The sequence below is a fragment of the Podarcis melisellensis genome (assembly GCF_964234715.1).
Source record: "Podarcis melisellensis genome assembly, chromosome: 17".
Taxonomy (NCBI): domain Eukaryota; kingdom Metazoa; phylum Chordata; class Lepidosauria; order Squamata; family Lacertidae; genus Podarcis; species Podarcis melisellensis.
Genome location: NC_138534.1, coordinates 13,062,942 through 13,084,720, shown reverse-complemented (window position 1 = coordinate 13,084,720; position 21,779 = coordinate 13,062,942).

The following is a 21,779-nucleotide window of genomic DNA, read 5'->3' as shown; positions in this document are numbered from 1 at the left end:
GGAGCCTCGGGCCCTTCCGCCACCATCCTCCTTGCGGCTGCCGAACTGGGCATCTCTGCCTGGGGCCTCCCCTCTGCCCGTCACTGCCACTCCCGCTAGGCCATACTGCGGCTGTGCCGCCGAAGGACCCGAATGAGATGGGCAGCCTGGCATGGTCTATGAATTGATGAGGAGCCTTGAGAGGAGAGCGAGGGCAACCATAGAGAAAGCAGTTCAGAGAGAGGAGGAAGAGGAAGAGGAAGAGGCGCAGGCAGGTGTTTCAAGGGCTACAAGGGAAGGACTGCAAGCGCTTCTCCCATAGATTTGTAGTGGTAGACTAGCATAGATGGTCTGATCTGCGGGTTTACTTCTGGCGCTATTCCCCCCCCCCTTCCTCCCACCATGCCTGATGGAAATGAGAGCTGCAGATGGAGCACGAGAGAAAAGATACAGAACTGCAGCAGCATCTTCCTGGCTTGGACTTCGTTTTGTGCGAAAAGTGGTTGCTGCTTGTAGTTATTTAATTGCAGTGTTTCATTGGCTGGTGTCTTGAGCAGCAACATCTGGAAACGAAGGACAAAAAACCGGCGCTGCTCTCCAAAATTATCTAGTCCCTTTTAACTGGTTGACTAAAATCCCTTATTTTGGCTGCTGGTCCCTTATTTTCAAGGCTGCTGGTCCCTTATTTTCAAATCTGTAAGTTGACAGCTATGGTCAAGGGGGGGAGGAGGCACAGAGATGGCCAGGAACGTGGGGGGGGGGGCTCCTCCTGAGATGCAGGTGCTGTGAAATCTCTCTCACTGAAGACCTCTGGTGTAAAGATGTGTAAATGAACCCCATTTGAAAGACTGCCAAAGGAAAACAGACCCTGGTTGCGTGTCAAGACCCCTTGGGGGGTCTCTTGCCCCCCTCGGCAGAGATTGGAGTGGGTGGCAATAGGAACACAGATCTGGAGAAGAAGGAGGTTTTTGTTAAAGTGGAAATCAGCAGGCCGTGAATGAACAGACACGAAATAATTGAAAAGAAAAAAGAAGTTAGAATAGCAATCTGTTTTCATGATGGCTAATTCCTCTTAGGAATCTTTGTTGATGTATTTCTCAATATCCCATAGGGGTGTAGCTTTATTTCAAAGAGATAAAGGGTTCAGGAGTTCTCTCTTGATAATTCTGTTTGGGTCCCTAATTCTATTTTATTTATTTCACAATGTTCATATACCATTTGATGGTAATAAAACCACAAAGCGATCTCAATAAAACCTGACTAAATGACATCTTTCGCTGCAATCCCTGACAGCTTCTCTCTCTCTCAAGTAAGGTATATTATCCCAGCAGAATAAAAGAAAGAAAAATCTGTTTCCCCAGAGTGGGATGTGACGCATCATGCAATATATTTGCAGCCCAGGGAATTCTGATACATAAAATATACGCAGGCGTCAAATGCTTCACTCAGTTGGTGCTGGGTTTAATTGAGAAGCCCATTTCTGTTTTTATGTACGATATCAATTTTCATTTATTCAAAATTTCTACAGGCTAAAGAACCTGTTCTAATTTCATTCAGTGCCGTTCCTATGCAAACTTTGTCCCTTGGCCATAGCAGGACACCCGCTCTTGTAAGCAGTGTGGTGTAGTGGTTAAGAGCGGTAGTCTCGTAATCTGGGGAACCGGGTTTGCGTCTCCGCTCCTCCACATGCAGCTGTTGGGTGACCTTGGGCCAGTCACACTTCTCTGAAGTCTCTCAGCCCCACTCACCTCACAGAGTGTTTGTTGTGGGGGAGGAAGGGAAAGGAGAATGTTAGCCGCTTTGAGACTCCTTAAAGGGAGTGAAAGGCGGAATATCAAATCCAAACTCTTCTTCTTCTTCAGGTTTAGGATTGCAACTTTTCTTATTAATAACTCCTGTTGACATTCATTGATGATCACATCCTAAAGGCCGAAACAGAAAAGATGTCGGAGATCCACGACACAGGAACCAGTATGTTTTCTTCTGTGGGGCTAGTAACAGCTTTCGATTGGGGAAACAGTTAACGTCCCCTCTCAGTATCACCTCATTGATCTAGCCTGGAAGGAGGACTGCAGCTATTTTGAACCTAAAATACTATTTCCAACCACCTCAAACTCTGCCAAGTGGTGCATGAGATTCCTGGGGTTTTGGTTTGTGTTTTCTTTGGAAAATTCAGGCACGGTGGTTTATTTACCTTGGTTTACGAACTTAATCCGTTCCAGAAGTCTGTTCTTAAACCAAAGCATTCTTAAACCAAGGCGTGCTTTTCCATAGCAGTGGGGGACTCCATTTACAAATGGAACACACTCAACAGAAGTGGAACATGTTCTGCTTCCAAGGCAAAGTTCACAAACCGAAACACCTACTTCCGGGTTTGCAGTGTTCTTAATCCAAGTTGTTCATAAACTAAGCTGTTCTTAAACCAAGGTACCACTGTATTTACAGCCTGACACCGAAAGTGGAGGGCTTGAAGGACATTACACCTCGAAAGCATCTCTTGTTGCTTATCCCATAACTTATTCGGTCCAGAGCAGAAGCCAGCCTTGCTTCCTGGTCTCTCGGTGCAGCCGATCCCAGCCAGGGGGCATGGTTGCTTCCCGCTTCATCTGTGGGAAGAGCCTGAGATTCTGACTCTCTGAGTTGTGAGTTCAAACCCCACATTGGGCAAAAGATTCCTGCATTGCTTGGAGTTCGACTAAATGACCCTCAAGTTTCCTTCCAATTCTACGATTCTTTGATTCTGTGACCCCTTGCCAAACGCAACCCAAGCCTCATGCAAAAAAGACACACACCCCCCATGGAGACATTACACCCCTGTGACCCTCCCCTTTCAACTCTGATATTGTCCTCTGCTCACTAACCCATAGCTGGGGGGGGCTCCATCCCCTTCTTGACTGAGACTGAATTGTTTTTGTTCTCTGATGGCACCTCTCTCAACTCCTGAGGAAGCTGGCTGGACTTATTTTTCAGGCCTTGCTAAATCCGTCAGTCAAACCTCACACTTTCAGAAATTATGGGGAGAACTTGGCGCCCGAGAATTTTGAGGCCTCCTTGTCCCCTGCGAACCCACAACAACACCAGTGCTAGGAGATGTGCAGTATAATTTGTCGCCTATGCAAAACTCAATGCAATGGGACTTACCGCCAGGTAAGAAGTACAGATGAAATTGCAGCTCTGAATCTGTCCATCTCTCATCTTAATCTGGGATTGTGAACCACCTGAACCTCCTTTACTTCCCCCTCCCCCCTGCAGCATCCTCCTGCTAGCCCACATTTTCTCCTCCGTAGGCCAGTGGTTCTCAACCTGTGGGTCCCCAGATGTTGTGGGACTACAATTCCCAGCATCCCTGAGCTCTGGCCTTGCTAGCTAGGGGTGATGGGAGTTGTAGTTCAACAACATCTGGGGACCCACAGGTTGAGAAATGCTGCCCTAGGCTCTCAAAATCCCAATCGGAGAGCTCCATTGACTGCATAGGGAATCTCTGGCTGTATGGAGGGCCCCTTGCAAGGCTTGTCTGCTTGGCATCAATGCCGTCTTACCCATAGGCACTAGGGGTGCGAAGCACCTGGGTGCCAGGCTCTCAGGGGTGCCAGGCTGAGAGTCCGGGGCATGAGAGTTGAGTCCAGGGAAGAGCCCGCCCATCTGTCGGAGCGCCACGGTGTGCTCTTCTGCTGCAAGGAGCTCTACGCCATGAGTTTGGGGGCGACTGAGCCACTGAGACGCTGAGGTGGCTAGCCAGTTCCACCCTCCTGCGCACCTGGGATCGGGCAACCTGGGGGGGGGCTCCAGGCAGATCTTTGCACCCCGGCGCAGCATTTGCTTAAGACAGCCCTGCTTGGCATATTAGCGACCACACACAGTGCAGTCAGGATGCCTTGGCTATTAAGCATGCCGGTCTCCCCCCTATCTTTAATTTTGTCCCAAATGTTTTCCGCACTCTTGCAAGGCTAGAGCCTTGGATGGTAAAAAGGGATGCGGGTGGCGCTGTGGGTTAAACCACAGAGCCTAGGACTTGGTGATCAGAAGATCGGCGGTTCGAATCCCCGCGATGGGGTGAGCTCCCGTTGCTCGGTCCCTGCTCCTGCCAACCTAGCAGTTCAAAAGCACATCAAAGTGCAAGTAGATGAATTGGTACCGCTCTGGTGGGACGGTAAACAGAGTTTCCGTGCGCTGCTCTGGTTCGCCAGAAGCGGCTTAGTCATGCTGGCCATATGACCCAGAAGCTGTACACCGGCTCCCTCGGCCAATAAAGCGAGATGAGCGCTGCAACCCCAGAGTCGTCAGTGACTGGACCTAATGGTCAGGGGTCCCTTTACCTTTTAATATGGATAGTAGAGTTTTGGCTACACATGGGTCCACCATCTGATAGCGTGACTGGTCTATCGGATGCAGTGCAATCATTCTGTTCCATTCTGACCCTTTGCCCTTCTCTTGGTTCCCTTCTCATGTCTGTTCCTTCTTGATGTTTCGGCTTCTTTCCCAGCCTTCCCTCCCCTCTTTAGGCAACGCGGTCCTTTTCTCTGTCCTCCTGACTCAACACAAAATGTTCGTGGGCAACGAGGCTGCAGTTCAAGAGGGCAGGTGAGCCCACAGACTTCGGGAAATCCTTTGCCGCTCTGGAGCTCAGCTGAGCCTGACCCCAAGGTCAACAGCAGACCTACAAGAAATGAAATGAAGAGACTGATAATGAAATGAAACAAAAATCTGGAGGCTATGGAAAATGAGAGGGGCGGGCAGGCAAGGAAGGAGGCTGGAGAGCAGGACCACATCAGAAGTGCTAGGAGCTAAAAGGGAGAGCAGCAAAATAACCCCTTCACAAGTGCTTTTGGGAAGGATTATTATTGTTATTATTATTAAAAATGTCCTTGCAATCAGACTCTGCAGAACCTCCAAGTGTCCCTGTTTCCCAGGGACAGTCCCAGATTTACATAAGCCGTCCTGGTTTCTGATTTGATCCTGGAACGTCCCTATTTTTATCAGAGAAATGTTGGAGGGTATGGCGTTATGCGACCCCCAAGCCAAGGATATAAGTAACTATACAACCTTCAGAAGACATATTGAAGGCAGCCCTGTACAGAGAAGTTTTTTATTTTTTATTTCTAATGGTTTAATAGGTTTTTATATATGTTGGAAGCCACCCAGAGTACTTGGGCAACCCAATTAGGATATTATTATTATTATTGTTATTATTATTATTATTATTATTATTATTATTATTATTATTAACTAGGACACCCTATTTTCCTTGGAGAAATGTTGGAGGGTATGGACTTTGTATTCCCAGCAAGAAATGCATGCTTGTGAGATCTGAGACCTAACCACATATAAAGGGACCCCTGTCCATTAGGTGCAGTCGTGACCGACTCTGGGGTTGAGGCGCTCATCTCGCTTTATTAACCAAGGGAGCCGGCGTACAGCTTCCGGGTCATGTGGCCAGCATGACTAAGCCACTTCTGGTGAGCCAGAGCAGCGCACAGAAACGCCATTTACCTTCCCACTGGAGCGGTACCTATTTATCTACTTGCACTTTGATGTGCTTTTGAACTGCTAGGTTGGCAGGAGCAGGGACTGAGGAACCACTGACCTTCTGATCAGCAAGCCCTAGGCTCTGTGGTTTAACCCACAGCGCCACCCGCGTCCCTTTAACCACATATACATGCCATTTAAACTCTCAGAGGATTTCTCCCATGTCTCTTTAGAACAGGGATAAGGAACCTTTTGCAATTCAGATGTTGCTGGGCTGCAGCTTTCATCCACTGACTGGAGCTGATGTGAACTGGAGTCGAGTAACGTTCAGAGAGCCACAGGTTTCCTAGCCCTGCTCTCAAATTCAAACCTCTTCCTAAGTCTCTCTTTAAATGCCTAGACTATTTGAGCGCTGGCACTGAAATACTCACCATACCTGCTGGCAGAGAACCAGTGGCGTTTGCAACACACCTTTGAATCTACTTGCATTTTATGTCTCTGTTTATGTCTCTATGGAATGCGTATTTGTGAGAGAGATACTGCCGAGCTGTTAGCTTAAGCCTGTACCAAAAGAGGAAACTAGAAGGGCAGGAACGTTGGCCCCTCGTGTGGGGAGGGAAGCCAGAGACTGCCTTAGGACGGCTTCTTCTATAGCTCAAAGTGAACCGATTGCCCTTTATTGTTTCCATGAATCAGAACAGGGATTATCACCTTCCAGAAATCGTTTTTAAATAGTACATAGCAAAGCCACTCTCTGAAAACTCTGTGGCTGCAGAGCATTGCTGCTGGCCTGAAAACAAACAGCTTGCTTTCTCCTCCACAGGCAGCATGGGACTGTTATTTTGCAATAACTGCCTATGGTATTAACAGTATCTTCTAATTACATCAATTAACCATCAGAGCAGCACAGTGAAGTGAAACAGCAATTTAGCTTGTTTTGTTTCACAGCAATGAAGTATTGAAATTCAGCTGCTTATTCCATTTGGAGAATGTAAGACCTTTGCTACTTCGTTTTGTTTTTTAAATACCAGTTTTTACCAATGACAGATTTAAGCTTATTAATTGCTTTTTCACTATTAAATGAATAACAAACCTTCTCTGTCCCTGCCAGGGCACTCTCCCATTGCTCTGCCCTGTATTATTCGGATCCCTCTGCTATCCCTCTACTGTGACCTGAAACAGGCCGGTTGAGGTAGTGGCCCCCACATTTCAAAATGGCCTCCCTGGAAGCCTGCCAAGTTTTTCCCCCTACAGTTAAAAACTAGTTCTTCTTCCACAATGAACATATTTATTCCATCAGTTAAAGCAAAGGCTTGTTTTACCATTATTATTTTTTCATGCTTCTTGATTTCTATTTGGCAGCAAGTGATTGGTTTTAATAATTTTAAAGTCAGGGTTAGAGAATGGTTCGACCTGCTGATATTATTATCCTGTTACATGGCATTATGCTATACCTGGCCTGGCAGTAAGATGGGCCACGACTCTGGATTTGAGATCTTGAAGTTAATTATTTTGCTCACTTGGTTTAAAGTACCATAACAGACGCTGCTGTGATTGAGTAGAAGATGCGCACAATGAATGGACAAAGACAATGTGGCAAAGTATGTAGGGAACAATCCATCTCTCAGTTCCACCATATAACTAGCAATGCTTTTGGATTCCTGTAGCTGCTTCTCTGCTTTGTGTTTCCTGCGCGACTTAATTTCCTCCCAAGGGAATCGAAAGCTTTGAGGCTCCTTCGCAGGCTATGCAGTTTGCCACCTCAAAAGGGACAGCAGAGTGCATTATTCGCAGACATTTTACGTTGCCGTGAGCACAGTTTTTGTTTCAGCTAATTATTTGTTTGCTATAAGGGGCAATTGTAACAAAAAGGAAATTGTCTGCAGTCCTCTGAGAACTCCTCTTGGTGACTGGTCCTCTGTAGTCTCCAAAGCAGCATGACCATTGTCAGAAGAGAAATTGATGTAATTCTGAACAAAGAATTATAGCAATATATTTGGTCCCTGTCACATTTTATGGATTTCTCTGCCTTGCACCCTTCACCCGTCCCCCAATGGAGGTTTTGCATGCTGCCTCGAGGCATTTGAAAGAAAGGAACGTACTTTCAATGGGCAAGCGTCCTTAATATTTTATCATGTTTGCAAAATAAATGAGGAAGATCTGTTGTATGTGAGGTGGAAAAAGCCCTGGTCCTACCATGAAATATTTGTTTTGCTTGGATTTATGCTACTGGGATTTTATTTACTATTTCTCATTTTGTTTTATTTTGCTTCCCACCCCTCCGCCTCACCCCTTCCACCATTGTAATGTGGCCATCAGAAGGGTTAGCCACAGTTGAAACATGTCCCTTGTCCCAGAGCAATATAATTTGTATAATTTGCATATCATTCTATTGAAAATCCAAGCTACCTTTAAAGCACCATTTTATGTTATTTTGTGTTTACAAATCCTGTCCGTGTTTCTATAAATCCCATTGACTTCAGTGGGTTATTTGCTCTCCTTTTCTCTTTCCTCTCTTTCCCGCCTTTTGGATTCTATTTGTTCTAGATGCTATTTTATTGTATTGTGAAAACTTTAATAAAAAACTTTGGGAGGGGGATAAGAAAGTGGAGGAAATATAATATTCACTACAGTAAAGATACCCGAGGTAAAACTGATTTTTAAAAAAGGCAATATTAGCACAGCCATATGAAATATTCAAGCACTAATTTTGAAGACATGCATTCTCATTTAATTAGTTCCAAATCCAACTATATCAAGAAGAGTAGAGCTTATCATGACATTTACAAATATTCCCCAGTGTCTGTCCCATATGCCAAGCGTCAGTGCACTATCACCCTGTTTAGGGAAGTTTTTAATGTTTGATGTTTTATCATGTTTTTAATACAGTGGTACCTTGGTTTATGAACTTTATCTGTTCTGGAAGTCCGTTCTTAAACAAAACATTCTTAAACCAAGGCTCACTTTCCTATAGAAAGTAATGAAAAATGGATTAATCCATTCCAGACTTTTAAAAACAACCCCTAAATCAGCAATTTAACATGAATTTTACTATTTAACAAGACCATTGATCCTTAAAATGAAATCAATAATCAATGTACTGTACTATAAGATAAAGAAGGCAGTATTGTAGATGATAAAAATAAAACTTCAATTTTTTTCCTTCCCCCCCCCCCCCACTGCTGCGGGAAATGCTCCCTAGAGCGTGAGCCTCCCGCAGTGGCATGGGGGGAGAGATGACTGGCGGGTGCACAGCTTCCCTCCCTCACAGCTGCGGGAAATGCCGAGATGGCCCCCTTCTCTGCTGCCGGAAAACAGAAGTGTGGCACTCAAAACGGAAGTGCACCCCCAAATGGAGTACAAAAAAACAAAACAAAACCACGCAACCCGGAACACTCATTTCTGGGTTTGAAGTGTTCATAATCCAAAAAGTTAGTTAACTAGGCTGTTTGTAACCTGAGGCACCACTGTATTCTGTTTGGAACTGCCCAGAGTGGCCATAAACTCATATGGCTCCTCGCCATTCTTTCTCACAAAGTGGGATTCTCTTGGAGGAGCAGGCTGGCGTTTTAGTTCAAACCAAATTGCCCTTTCCCTTCCTTCTTTTTTTCTTTCTTTCATTTTCTTTCACACGCTGCCTCTGCTCTTTGAGTGCTTAATACGCTCAATTTGCACATGAACTCTCTTGGCCAGAATCTTGCCCTTATACAGTAGCTTTCTTGTTCACAATAATTCCCACAGCATGCTGAGCAATGCTGTATACCAGTGTTTCTCAACCTTGGGTCCCTACAACTCCCATCATCCCTGACCCCTGGTCCTGCTAGCTAGGGATCATGGGAGTTGTAGGCCAAAAACATCTGGGGACCAAAGGCTGCTGTATACCCTTCCCTGCTTGCCATGGTAACATTTGTGGCACATGTTGTTGTTGTTGTTGTTTAGTCGTTTAGTCGTGTCCTACTCTTTGTGACCCCATGGACCAGAGCACGCCAGGCACTCCTGTCTTCCACTGCTTCCTGCAGTTTGGTCAAACCCATGCTGGTAGCTTTGAGAACACTATCCAACCATCTCGTCCTCTGTCGTCCCCTTCTCCTTGTGCCCTCAATCTTTCCCAACATCAAGGTCTTTTCCAGGGAGTCTTCTCTTCTCATGAGGTGGCCAAAGTATTGGAGTCTCAGCTTCAGGATCTGTCCTTCCAGTGAGCACTCAGGGCTGATTTCCTTCAGAATGGATCGGTTTGATCTTCTTGCAGTCCATGGGACTCTCAAGAGTCTCCTCCAGCACCAGAATTCAAAAGCATCAATTCTTCGGCGATCAGCCTTCTTTATGGTCCAGCTCTCACTACTTTAACTATAACTATAGCTTTAACTATACGGACCTTTGTTGGCAAGGTGATGTCTCTGCTTTTTAAGATGCTGTCTAGGTTTGTCATTGCTTTTCTCCCAAGAAGCAGGCGTCTTTTAATTTTGTGGCTGCTGTCACCATCTGCAGTGATCATGGAGCCCAAGAAAGTAAAATCTCTCACTGCCTCCATTTCTTCCCCTTCTATTTGTGGGGCAGGCCTTTCTGAATGGTGCCCATGCCCTTTATGTCAACAATTTCACCCATCTGATAGATGCACATGTAGGGAGTGAGAGGGACCACACCATGTTTGCAAAAGGGTCTTGAGAACATGTAACATGTCCCCCTCCCTTTCCCCTTGGTGTTGGTCAGCTTGATGGATTACTTACTGTAAGATGGCGTCCAAGGCCAGGGGGGCGGGGAGTGAATCATAGCATTGTTGATCATCTATTCTAAGCCTCTGCAATGCAGGAATAGGCAGCTGTCCCAGATGGGGATTCGAACCTGAAACCTTGGCGTTCATAGCACCCCACTCTCCTCAACTGAGCCACCTGAAGCCCTCCTTTTGTTCAGCTCCTGGGCGCCTGTCTCCTTAGCCGCGTGGGACGCTCTTCTTTCCTCCCACCCAAGAGCAACACATGTGGATTAATCTTATTAAATTCAGAGCTTGACCCACCCTGAGCTCTCAGGCTGTGCAATAATAGATGCAATTCAAGGTTAGAAATATGACTGTACACAATTTAAAAAGACCGCTTATCTGAAGGAAACAGAACACAAACATGACATTTTAATCCGGTCAAGGCTGTTCCCTTGCTGTCCGTCCCTCACTCACTGGCGCCCAACAGCCACTTCTAAGGCCAGGGAAAGGTTGCTTCCAGGTGGTAATGGAATCCTAATTAAAATGATAAACAGTCTTTAGCTAAGGAAGAATTCACCTGTGTGAACCGTCGAAAAGGAAAACCCAAAGAAGGTGAATTTGGGCTCTACTGCTTTGAGAACAAAATGGATGGGAGAAGGATTAGAATAATTATAACATGCAGCAGCAATTGATAACTTGAGGAAAGCACGGGGGGAAGGGAAGTCGACCATCGAGGGATTAGTTTGTGAACTGTTAGATTAATTGTATTGTATTCTCTCTGGGAAATGTATAAATATTTTTTTGAAGGAATTTGGGGTCTACTGTTCCTCTTCTTCTGTGCCATTGTTATTCAGAAGACAGACCAACACGGGAGGCACAGAGGTAGTCTGCTGCAGAGCTGGGAGAAAATGTCTCAGATGTCTAATAGCTAACCCTGAAACCAGAAATTATTTTGCAGGCGCCGGTGCTGTTGCCATGGTTTCCAGGAGGCAGGAACTCCAAGGTCATTCCCTGGAAATCCTTGACGCCTGATGCCAGCCCAGAGATCTCCTCAGCCTTCTCCATGGCCTCTTCCAATCTCCAGCAATGGAGGATGTCGCACAGCTCAGCTGCTGTTGCTGCCACCTGAGCAAAAGGCCTAGAGAGAAACACCTTGCATTCTTTACGCAGTCAAACAAATCACAATATTAGGCAGAAACGGGCTGTCTCTGGAGTTTTTCCCAGCAGCCTGCCATGTCTGGCCACGTCTGCAGATGCTTTGGGGAAGCCAGAATCAAGTCGGGTTTTCTTGGTGCCCCTGTCTGGGTAATTGTTATTAAATATACCAAGAAAAGAGCACACCAAGAACTCTGGCCAATATAAATTTCAGTAGTGGGAGTGGTCCCTACTCGCAAATCAATAGTCAATTGTAACAAAGACAGGGCCCTGTTTCGATGTATTCACCTTCATCAGCTAATTTTTAAGGGGTCTTGTAAGTTTGAAGAATTCGTATAAATATATCCTGTTATTTTCTACGTTTCTCAGAGATAACAACTATGTGTGGGTAGATCGATGTGTATCTGGAGCAGAGAAAAAAACGCACAGAAAAGCTCAAGATACTCGTCGATCTACCCAGCAGATCACAATACATAAAATACCACAAATCATCCAAATCAATGTAAAGATCCACTTCATATGATCCCCTTAATGTCCAAAGTGAGTGGTGATCTTCTTTGTGGTGGCCCCTCAACTTCCATCTTCCCAGGGAGGCTCAACTTAGTGCCAAGCTTGATTTTTTCCCCAGCACTGTGAAGACACTTTTAATGGCCCAGATCTTCCCGTGTGCTTTATCTGTATCTTCTTAGACTCATGGAATTGTAGAGTCAGAAGGGTCCCTGAGGATCATCTAGTCCAACCCCCGTGCAGAAATATGAAGCTGTCCCATATGGGAACTGAACTTGCAACCTTGGCGTTATCAGACCATGCTCTAACCAACTGAGCTTTGAGATGAAGAATTTCTTCCATCACTCTGTCTGTTTTTACTACTTTTAATAGATTGATTATCATATAAATGTGCTATGAAAAATGCCCTGGAAGGGCTTGGCTTGAATAGAGCTATAGAAATTATATAAATACATGGATTGGCACACATAGCCCAGTGAATTCAGGACTCTCTGAAGAGAAAGCAACGAGGAATCAACCAACCATTCCATTTATTGATCTAGTCAACAGACCTCACCATAGCGCATTCATAACATTAAAAACTAAGCTGCAAAATTATTGAATATCTCTGCAAAATGGGAAAACATGTTTAGATTCATTAGGTAAGATTTTTACTTGTATCTTCATTGATCTGAGCAACTGTTAAGCTGCACAATTATTCTTTCTTATCTGAAAGGAGACAAAGAGCTTAATGTTCCGGGGACTGTCTTCAAGGATACAAACTGGTTACTGGATCAATCAAATGCTTTCTGGAGATCTCAATAAAAGTTCCAAAATAGTAAAGAAGAGGGGATCTAGTTGAAATGTGCAAAGAGGAAGGGAATGCATTGTGAAACACTTAAGCTCTGCAGGTATTTGGTCTGAGAAGTAAGGGAAATGCTTTGTGTGGCTCTTAAAGAGCATTCCCCCTGGGACACTTGCCCTGCCCCTGCAGGCAGCTAGGGCAGGGTGCCAGCAGGAACAGGTTACCAGCAATGTTGCTCCCGCAACCTGGGACTGGGCTGGCTGGCTTTTATCTCCTCTGAGGCATAGGGCGGCCCAGGTCCACAGGTGCCTCGCCTCTGCTGGCCTGGAGGCGAGCACTCCTCCTGCAAGAACTTAGTTCCCTCCGCCTCTTTGCCCTGAGCCTCTGCAGCTCAGGAGAGGCTGGAGGGTTACTGGACCCACAGGCAACCTCACCTTCCCTTGATGGGGCTGAGAGTGGAGCACCTGCAGGCGATGGGTCCTCAATCACCTCTGGAGCCAGAGCAGATTCAGCTGGTGTCTGCTCCTGAGGATCCGGCACAGGTGAGGGCCCTTCAAGTTCAAGCCCCAGCCCCGGCTCAGCTGGTTCTGGAGGCGGGGACTCCTGTGCAGGCTGGGTTTCCTCAGGTTCAGCCTCTGAATCTGATTCCCAGGCCATCACACCCCGCCTCTGACTGGGGCCACCAAGATTATCCTTAAGAAACTTGATTGAAAGTTTTCAACACTTGAATTGAAACTCAACATCCAAATTTGAACACAATATAAAAGCCAAACAGGTGCCTTAGCAGCAGCTTGCACTCCTGAGGGGCAACAGTCTCCTTCCGTGTAGCTGAGTAGCAATTCTGCTATCATGTGAATTTTCAATAACAAAATTCCTAGGAAATTCCCAAGGCAGGAAAATTTCATAGGAACCTGTTAAGCGTTTCTGGGAATTTTAACTCTTTGAGGGGTAAACTGCACTGCCCATAATCTTTGAGTGTGTTTGAATGTGCTTTCAAGTGTGCATGCAGTCTCAGATAATAAGTCCCATTAAGTTAAATTATATAGGTGTACAGGATTGCACAATCTTTTGTGCTATTATTTCGTTTATTGGCATTTCTAACATGAGCTATCCATTAGACATGGGGGAAAACCACTGTTTCATAATTTGCTAAGAATACAGATCTGGGCATATGGTTCAAATATACTGCAAACTTGGAAAAGATCACTACTTATTGACTTTTATTTGCAGGAAAATAAACCCACCTTTCGGGAACAGATCAGAAAGAGCAATTCCTTAGTTAAGTCAATAGGTGATTTGTTATGTTGGTGCTCTCCAATGATGTCTGTCTGGGGACTGAGGATGCATGCAGTATATGGTCTTCCTAACAGAGATTGTTTATCCTGCCGTGAGGCTGGCGATAGCCGGGATGGGCAGAAAGGCGGCCTCAGACATCTCTGTCCACAATGTGTTCCTATCAGTCACCGATGGCATAAAATCAATGGCCACAAAGGTCTCGTTAATTTCAGTCTCTGTCAATATGAGAGATGTATGAAGGATTGAATGTGACCCGGGCAGCACTTGCGCTAAAGCAACAGTCGTAACCCTCTGCATTAGGCCACCGGTTGAAATCCAGAGCATGTTTAGAGACATGCTTTTGAAGGCTGACAGCACATTAAGTTCATAACTCAGCAGCTATATGGCATCTTGGAGAAGGACTCTTAACCGTTGGCCTGTGAATTGCTGCCAAGCAAATACAGTGGTACCTCAGGTTACATACGCTTCAGGTTACATACGCTTCAGGTTGCAGACTCCGCTAACCCAGAAATAGTGCTTCAGGTTAAGAACTTTGCTTCAGGATGAGAAGAGAAATCGTGTAGCAGCGGCGCGGCGGCAGCAGGAGGCCCCATTAGCTAAAGTGGTGCTTCAGGTTAAGAACAGTTTCAGGTTAAGAACGGACCTCCGGAACGAATTAAGTACTTAACCCGAGGTACCACTGTAGCCTGAATTTTCATAAAAGGGAAACATGAGCGTTTGTACACCAAATTCAGCACCGATTAAACAGGTCCTGGGACAGGGTGTGTGGCTAACCACTTGCTCATGTGCTCGAGCAAAGAGGGGGTTAACTGGCCCTGTGGATGTAGACGAATATAGCTGAGCCTGGAAGGTGTATTGCAACTCTGCCTGGAAGTGACATGTGCCAGGAAGAGCTCTTGGAGAAGTCATGGGCATTCGTAGACCTAAGTGGAAGAAAAATCTGGCCTGTTCCCTTCCCTGGGTCTGTTCAGCGAAGTGACTTCCTTGTGACAGCGCATGAATGCTTCTGTAATGAACTAGAACTCCCTCTCTCTCCATCTGACTGGAGACAAGTGGCCCAGAACATGCAAGGGGGAAAAAAATCTAGCCTAGTTTTATTATTTAAAGTTTTTAAATCCTGGGATTTGCCCATTCCTGAAGTTCATTTGAAAAAACAAAACACCAACTACCCCACTTTAATAAATCTTTTGAGCTTGAAACTCAGCACATACCAGATATTCTCGAAAAAAGGATAACTGGTCAGGAAGTTTTTGCAGAGCTTGAGGGACCTGAATCATCACCACCATCATAATTTTATTGCTTACAGGCCATCCATCTGACTTGAGAGGCCCCAGTCGCCTCAACTCTCTCTGCCGGTGTGAGAGGCAGACAATCATGGCAGCTACATTCAGCGGTCTATCACTTGTATGTATGTATGTATGTATGTATGTATGTATTTATTTATTTATTTATTTATTTAAGTAGTTATGTATTTATTTATTTAAGATTTTCTTGATTTACAAAAGTGTGTGCAATGTCTCTCTCTCATATTCCCCCCCCCCCATGTAACATTTTTTACAAATCAGTTTCATTGGTTGAGACATTAGGAAGAAATTGGGGATAAGAACTTGTTGAACCAAATAAATGGAATTGGAATACAAGAAGGGGAGATGTGGGGAAGTCTTGGAAGTGTCATTGAAAATAAGGCTTAAATGGTGAATGCTTTTTAATCTTTTTTCTCTTTTTTCTTTGTTTGTTCTTTTTCTTTTCTTTTTCTGTATTTTTTTGGAAAATTTCAATAAATATGATTTTTAAAAAAGAGAGACATTAGGAAGAAAAGGAGGAGAGGGGTGGAGGGGGGAAAGATGGGTGAGGTCAGGTGGCGATGTTTCTATTTTACTTACTATGTGTAGGGTTTGGTGTCAGCATTGCTTGCACAGGTTCTTTGCTGTTCGCTTGTGTTCCTTTGGTGGTGAGAAAGGTTGTGGTTGGCTGTGGTGATCTTTGTTTTCGTGTGTGAGTTGGGTGTGTGTGTGTTTTGATCAGGTTAGCCATATTGATTTGTATGCTGTTGGTGGATTATTGTCATTGTCTTGTTGTGATATTATTGTCATTGTCATTGGCTGTGTATGTGATAAAGGGGAGCCATAAAGGCATCTTCTTCTGTTTGTCCTTGTGTCAGTTTCAGTTTATTGGTTAATTTTTCTAGCAAGGCTGTTTCCCATACTATTTGGTACCATTGGTCCATGCTTACTCCTGACAGGTCTCTCCAGTGTCTGGTTATGATGCTTCTGGCTACTGAAAGTAGATGGGTTGTGAGTTCTTTGTGGTGTAAGTGAGCGTTATTGTCTTGGAAGATGTTTAGTAAGGCCAGTTCTGGGGTGGGTCTATCGCTTGTGAACCGTCAGCTGCTCCCAGGTCTCTCTGCCTCCAGCTAATGGCTGCAGCTTGTTTCTACCCCAGCACACTGGGCGCTACAGGAAGAGGGTCTCAGGAGGTGGCCTGATGGGCAGGGTATAAATAATAAAATGCTTATTCTTATTCGTATTATTCTTTCTGATTAGTTCTCAGCAATGCAATCCTCTACAGGTCTTCTCAGAAGCTGGTTCCATCGGCTTCCACTAAGCTTACCCCCAGATAAGCAAGTCTAAAATCATTTATTTTAGGGATTTATGCCCTAGTAACAATCCTAGGGCACCGTACAAAATTCAAAATTCTTGTATTTTTAATGCTAACTTGAAAGGCGGAAATGAATAAATGAAACACCCACAGAAGTAGGACTTGGGCACGGGGCAGAAATAACTTATACAAGGTACAGAAAACACAGCACTCCATCTTTTCGAATCACTTAGAAAGCACCTGCAAGATAAATCTTCTTTCTTTGGCGATTGCTTGTAGCCAAATAAGATTGTCTTCCATAAACATGGTTTTAACAATGAGGCTACCTTCCTGAATTCCAAAATGGTTTTCGGCCTTCTAGGGGGACAATGGACATGATTTTCACCGTTCGACAGCTTCAAGAAAAATGCAGAGAGCAAAACCAACCCCTGTCTATGGTGTTTATTGACCTGACTATGGCTTCCGACACTGTAAATCGTAATGCAAGATACAATAAATACACACACACACACACCATTCAGGGGGGAGCAGAAATAAAATAATATTCACTGCAGATTCAGTCTGAATTCATTGACATACTACCAGCCAGTAGCAAAACATACAAAGTCATGGTCAAGTCTCATCAAGCTGTTCCCTCGATCCCACAATTGTCTGAAGCAAGTCCGAAGGCTTGCAGCCATTTGAGCGTTGAGTTGTATGTGTGAAGATGCATATAGTGCCAGATTAAAACCTGTGGGAGCCAATTTTTTTTATGGTGGAGGGGCTGATGCACGCGTTCCAGTGGGATAGCATTGAACTCAGAAAACTTGATTATAATTTTATTTCAATATCAAATCAATATTATTTTGATCCATTGTTTAGGGTTGCCATACATCTGGGAAAACCCAGTCATGTCCTCTTTTGGGGGCCCAACATGCCCATCTGGGCTGATTTTTATATTTTTAAGGAAACGTCTGGGTTTCATGGGCAGCTACGGCTGCTCTGCACACCATGGCTGCTGCCAGTCTGAGCTGCGGAAAGATGCGCATGGGTGCGGTGTAGGCCCTGAACACCTCTTTCTCCAGCTCGGGCTGGCAGGGGCTCAGGCTGTCCTCTTTTTTTGCTCTTCACGATATGTCCCCCCATTGCTGTGGAACCCCTAAAAATGGTGGGCATCACTGCTTTCTGTGGGAGGGAGTTCCATAGTTTATTCACTATCTCCTCTTGGACTGAATCCAGAGCAACCTCAGGCTGTTGGGGTATCTTTTTTGGGGGGCAGATTGCAGTAAAGAGCACACTCAGACACAAGCCCCTGAGGTCCCTCAGAAACATGTGGCCCCAAACACCTCCAAAAGATTTAGTTCCTCAAACCTACTTGTGCTGTACAGCAGCTTTGTGTTGGATAGAATGAAAGGCACCGTAAAGACGTTTTCAACAAACAAAAAAACAGAACAGAATAAGCCAATATTTCGCAAAGCAAAACAGGGACTCAGAGATTGATCACCCCAATAAAATAGGCAGAGATGTTTGGAAAGGCAAGAGTAAAAAAAAACATCGCCCAGGCCGTCTCCAGCTTAAACTTTAGTGTCTACATCACGTAATATCTACTTTCGAAGATCCAAAGTTCAGATTACGAGTTCCAGTTACAGATAGGTTGTAACTGGTTGTTGGTCTAACTTAGTTGGTCTTTAAGGTACTACTGGAAGGAATTTTTTTTGTTCAGATTATGAGTGACATTCTCATTTGCTGCCATGAAGCCCCAGCTACAAACCCTGGTGGGACAGTCCCTAGTCCTCTCTCCCGCTCTGGTGAAACTCCATTCAGTGTGTCAAAAATTATGCAGCGCAAAAGATGGCGGGGGAGAACGGACTCTGAGCTGTTCAACTAGGCCAGCTGGTCCCTATACTTTAGATTTGGTTATCTGGCACTGACTTCACATGGGGAACAGGTCAGAAGGTCTAGAAAATGCATCTTTCCTGAGCTTAGGTTGGGACAAGACTCTGTTACACAAAGGTAAGTCCATGATATGCTCTCAGATTAGTGCAGGCATCCCCTCCAGATGTTTTGGCCTACAACTCCCATGATTCCTAGCTAACAGGACCAGTAGTCAGGGATGATGGGAATTGTAGTCCAAAACATCTGGAGGGCTGAAGGTTGGGGATGCCTGGATTAGTGGCGCTGGATAGGCAGGTGTGTTGTACAGTTCTTAATATGGTGTGAGTTTCTGTGTTTTTACATCACGAACCGCCCTGTGATCCTCGGGTGAAGGAGGGGTACAGAAAGGGATGTCTGGGAGCGGCCGCCGAGACCATATAACACCGGTCTTGAAAGACCTACATTGGCTCCCAGTACACTTTCGAGCACAATTCAAAGTGTTGGTGCTGACCTTTAAAGCCCTAAACGGCCTCGGTCCAGTATATCTGAAGGAGCGTCTCCACCTCCATCGTTCTACCCGGACACTGAGGTCCAGCACCGAGGGCCTTCTGGCGGTTCCCTCACTGTGAGAAGCCAAGTTACAGGGAACCAAGCATAGGGCCTTCTCGGTGGTGGCGCCCTCCCTGTGGAACGCCCTCCCACCAGATGTCAAAGAGAACAACAACTACCAGACTTTTAGAAGACATCTGAAGGCAGCCCTGTTTAGGGAAGCTTTTAATGTTTGATGTATTACAGTATTTTAATTTTTTGGGGGGGAGGCCGTCCAGAGTGGCTGGGGAAGCCCAGCCAGATGGGCGAGTATAAATAATAATTAATAATAATAATAATAAGATGATGATGATTAATAAAGCCCTGGAACTGGGGTCACATCCTGCTGGTTCCTAACTATAAAGTCACAAAAGGTTTCTGTTTAAAATCAAGCAAATTCCAATCTTTTCCTGGACATGGAAGGATGAGATCGACTGGTGCTTTCATAGTAGTATTTGGGTGCAGAAATCTTTTCCAGGTTATATTCTTAGAGCTTTGGAAAATTACTTAGTAAGCACATTTTCATGTATATGAAAACATTGTTGGGGTGGTTGGCTAATCTCCAATTTCTCCCCCTTCCCAGCTCATACTATGCAAAGCAGCTTTAGTAACTAATGAGACATCTAGGGACTCCCGCTGCATTTCTTTCACTCCAGTGTTTAGGCATGATATTTACATACCTGCAGCAGGGACAAGATTGGAACATGTTTTCAATCAGCATCAGAATTCATTTTAAGCTTAGCCTTGCCATGTATATCACATCTATGGAATGGCATTATGCTTTTTTCCTAATATGTTCCTTCCACTCTGTTGGTCTGGCTATTATTGGCCACTCAGTGCAGACATGTTAAAAACACACCCATCCAGGACTTTAGGAAAGGGGCTTATAAAAAGAGAATCAGTTTCAAGGTGTCAACCTTGAATGTACAGTGGTACCTCGGGTTAAGTACTTAATTCGTTCCGGAGGTCCGTTCTTAACCTGAAACTGTTCTTAACCTGAAGCACCACTTTAGCTAATGGGGCCTCCAGCTGACGCTGCACCGCCGGAGCACGATTTCTGTTCTCATCCTGAAGGAAAGTTCTTTAAAAAGAGAGCCAGTGTGGTGTAATGGTTAAGAGCGGTGGACTCGTAATCTGGTGAACCGGGTTCGCGTCTCCGCTCCTCCACATGCAGCTGCTGGGTGACCTTGGGCTAGTCACACTTCTCTGAAGTCTCTCAGCCCCGCTCACCTCACAGAGTGTTTGTTGTGGGGGAGGAAGGGAAAGGAGAATGTTAGCCACTTTGAGACTTCTTTGGGTAGTGATAAAGCGGGATATCAAATCCAAACTCTTCTTCTTCTTCTTAACCCGAGGTACTATTTCTGGGTTAGCAGAGTCTGTAACCTGAAGCGTCTGTAACCTGAAGCGTATGTAGCCCGAGGTACTGGCTTCTTTCCATTCAAGTCTCTCTCATCCTGACCTAGATTGTGTCCATTATCTGGATGCAAACTCCCACCAAATTGAGGCTTGCTTCCAAGGAATGTGTCCAGGACACTAATTGTCCTAATAGGAAACAGGAGCCGTCTTAAATCAGATAACTAGGTTTAAAAACATTTGGAAATCAAATGGGAAAAGTAATTATATGCATGGAAATAGAAAGGATTTTTTTTTTAAATGGGCAGGGGGGTTTAGGGGGAAGTCAAAGAAATGAATATGGGTTATTATGAATGGAAAATTGTTGCTATATTGTAAAATTTTAAAATACAATTTGTAAATCAGATCTGCAACCTTGGCTGCAGTCTTCAAGATAACCTTGTAGAGGTGTGTGGCTGTCATTCTCTCAGAAGACTGTTACCAGAAGCGTGAGGAAATTTGCTTTTTCTCGGGGCTGTTAGAAAACAAAGAACCCCTAACACTGCGCTTTATTACTTTCCCTGTATCATAATCGCTGTGGTGCTCTGATCATACTGGGCTTCCGTCTCGTACCCGGATGATTATTTTTAACTGCCATTCAAAATACATTAACCATCCAGAGAGGATTTCTAGCGCTGTGTCGTTTTGAGTGGAATTATAGGAGCACCGTGAGCTGAAAGCAAAAGGCAGGCAGCAAATCCCGAGAGACACCAGCAGAGGGCTGCATGCCGAACTCCTTGTCCTTCTGTATAAAGAGGAGCAACTCAGTCACTTCTGCTGGAAAAAAACAACAGCAACATGCAGCAGGGTCATGCGCCAGTTCAAAGGGTTCTTGCTTCCTCTAAGACATTTGTCCTCGCAATGTGCATCATAATTTCCAGGCCCGAAAGGTTAGAATTTGCAGGCTGGTGGCATAGAGATCACGCAGTCGTAAAACGCCCGGCTCCTTTATTCTCCCATCCATCTGTGTGGAAGAGATGTTAGAGATAAATAGAGGGAACTCATATGCATATTGGGAGATGTTACTTGATTAATTAAACATTAGAATCTGCAGGCGATATTTTTTTTAAAGGCGTGCCATTATTTGGAGCTGCCTTCCTGACCTGGTGCTGGCAGATATTTCTCCAAAATATCTGGAAAGCAGCAGATTGGGGAAGACTGCTTTGGAGCATAACTTAATTGAATTATTATATATTTGTTCAGTGGGAAGTGTTGTCTCCTGTTGTTTCTGCCAGTCTATGCACCCAACTGTAGTCTGTCCTTGGCATGTTTGGAAATGTACCATAAAAATACCAGAGCCCATCTGCTATAAATGCTTAAGGATGAAGAGTTCTGAAACTTTGCCCCCCTGTTTGCATGGATGTAAACATTAACATTTCTTTATTTCACTTTTTATCTCCTCCTCTTGCCACAGAAGTCCAGGATCTTAGAATCCAGAATGATGAAAACTAGGACAGAGAGCCC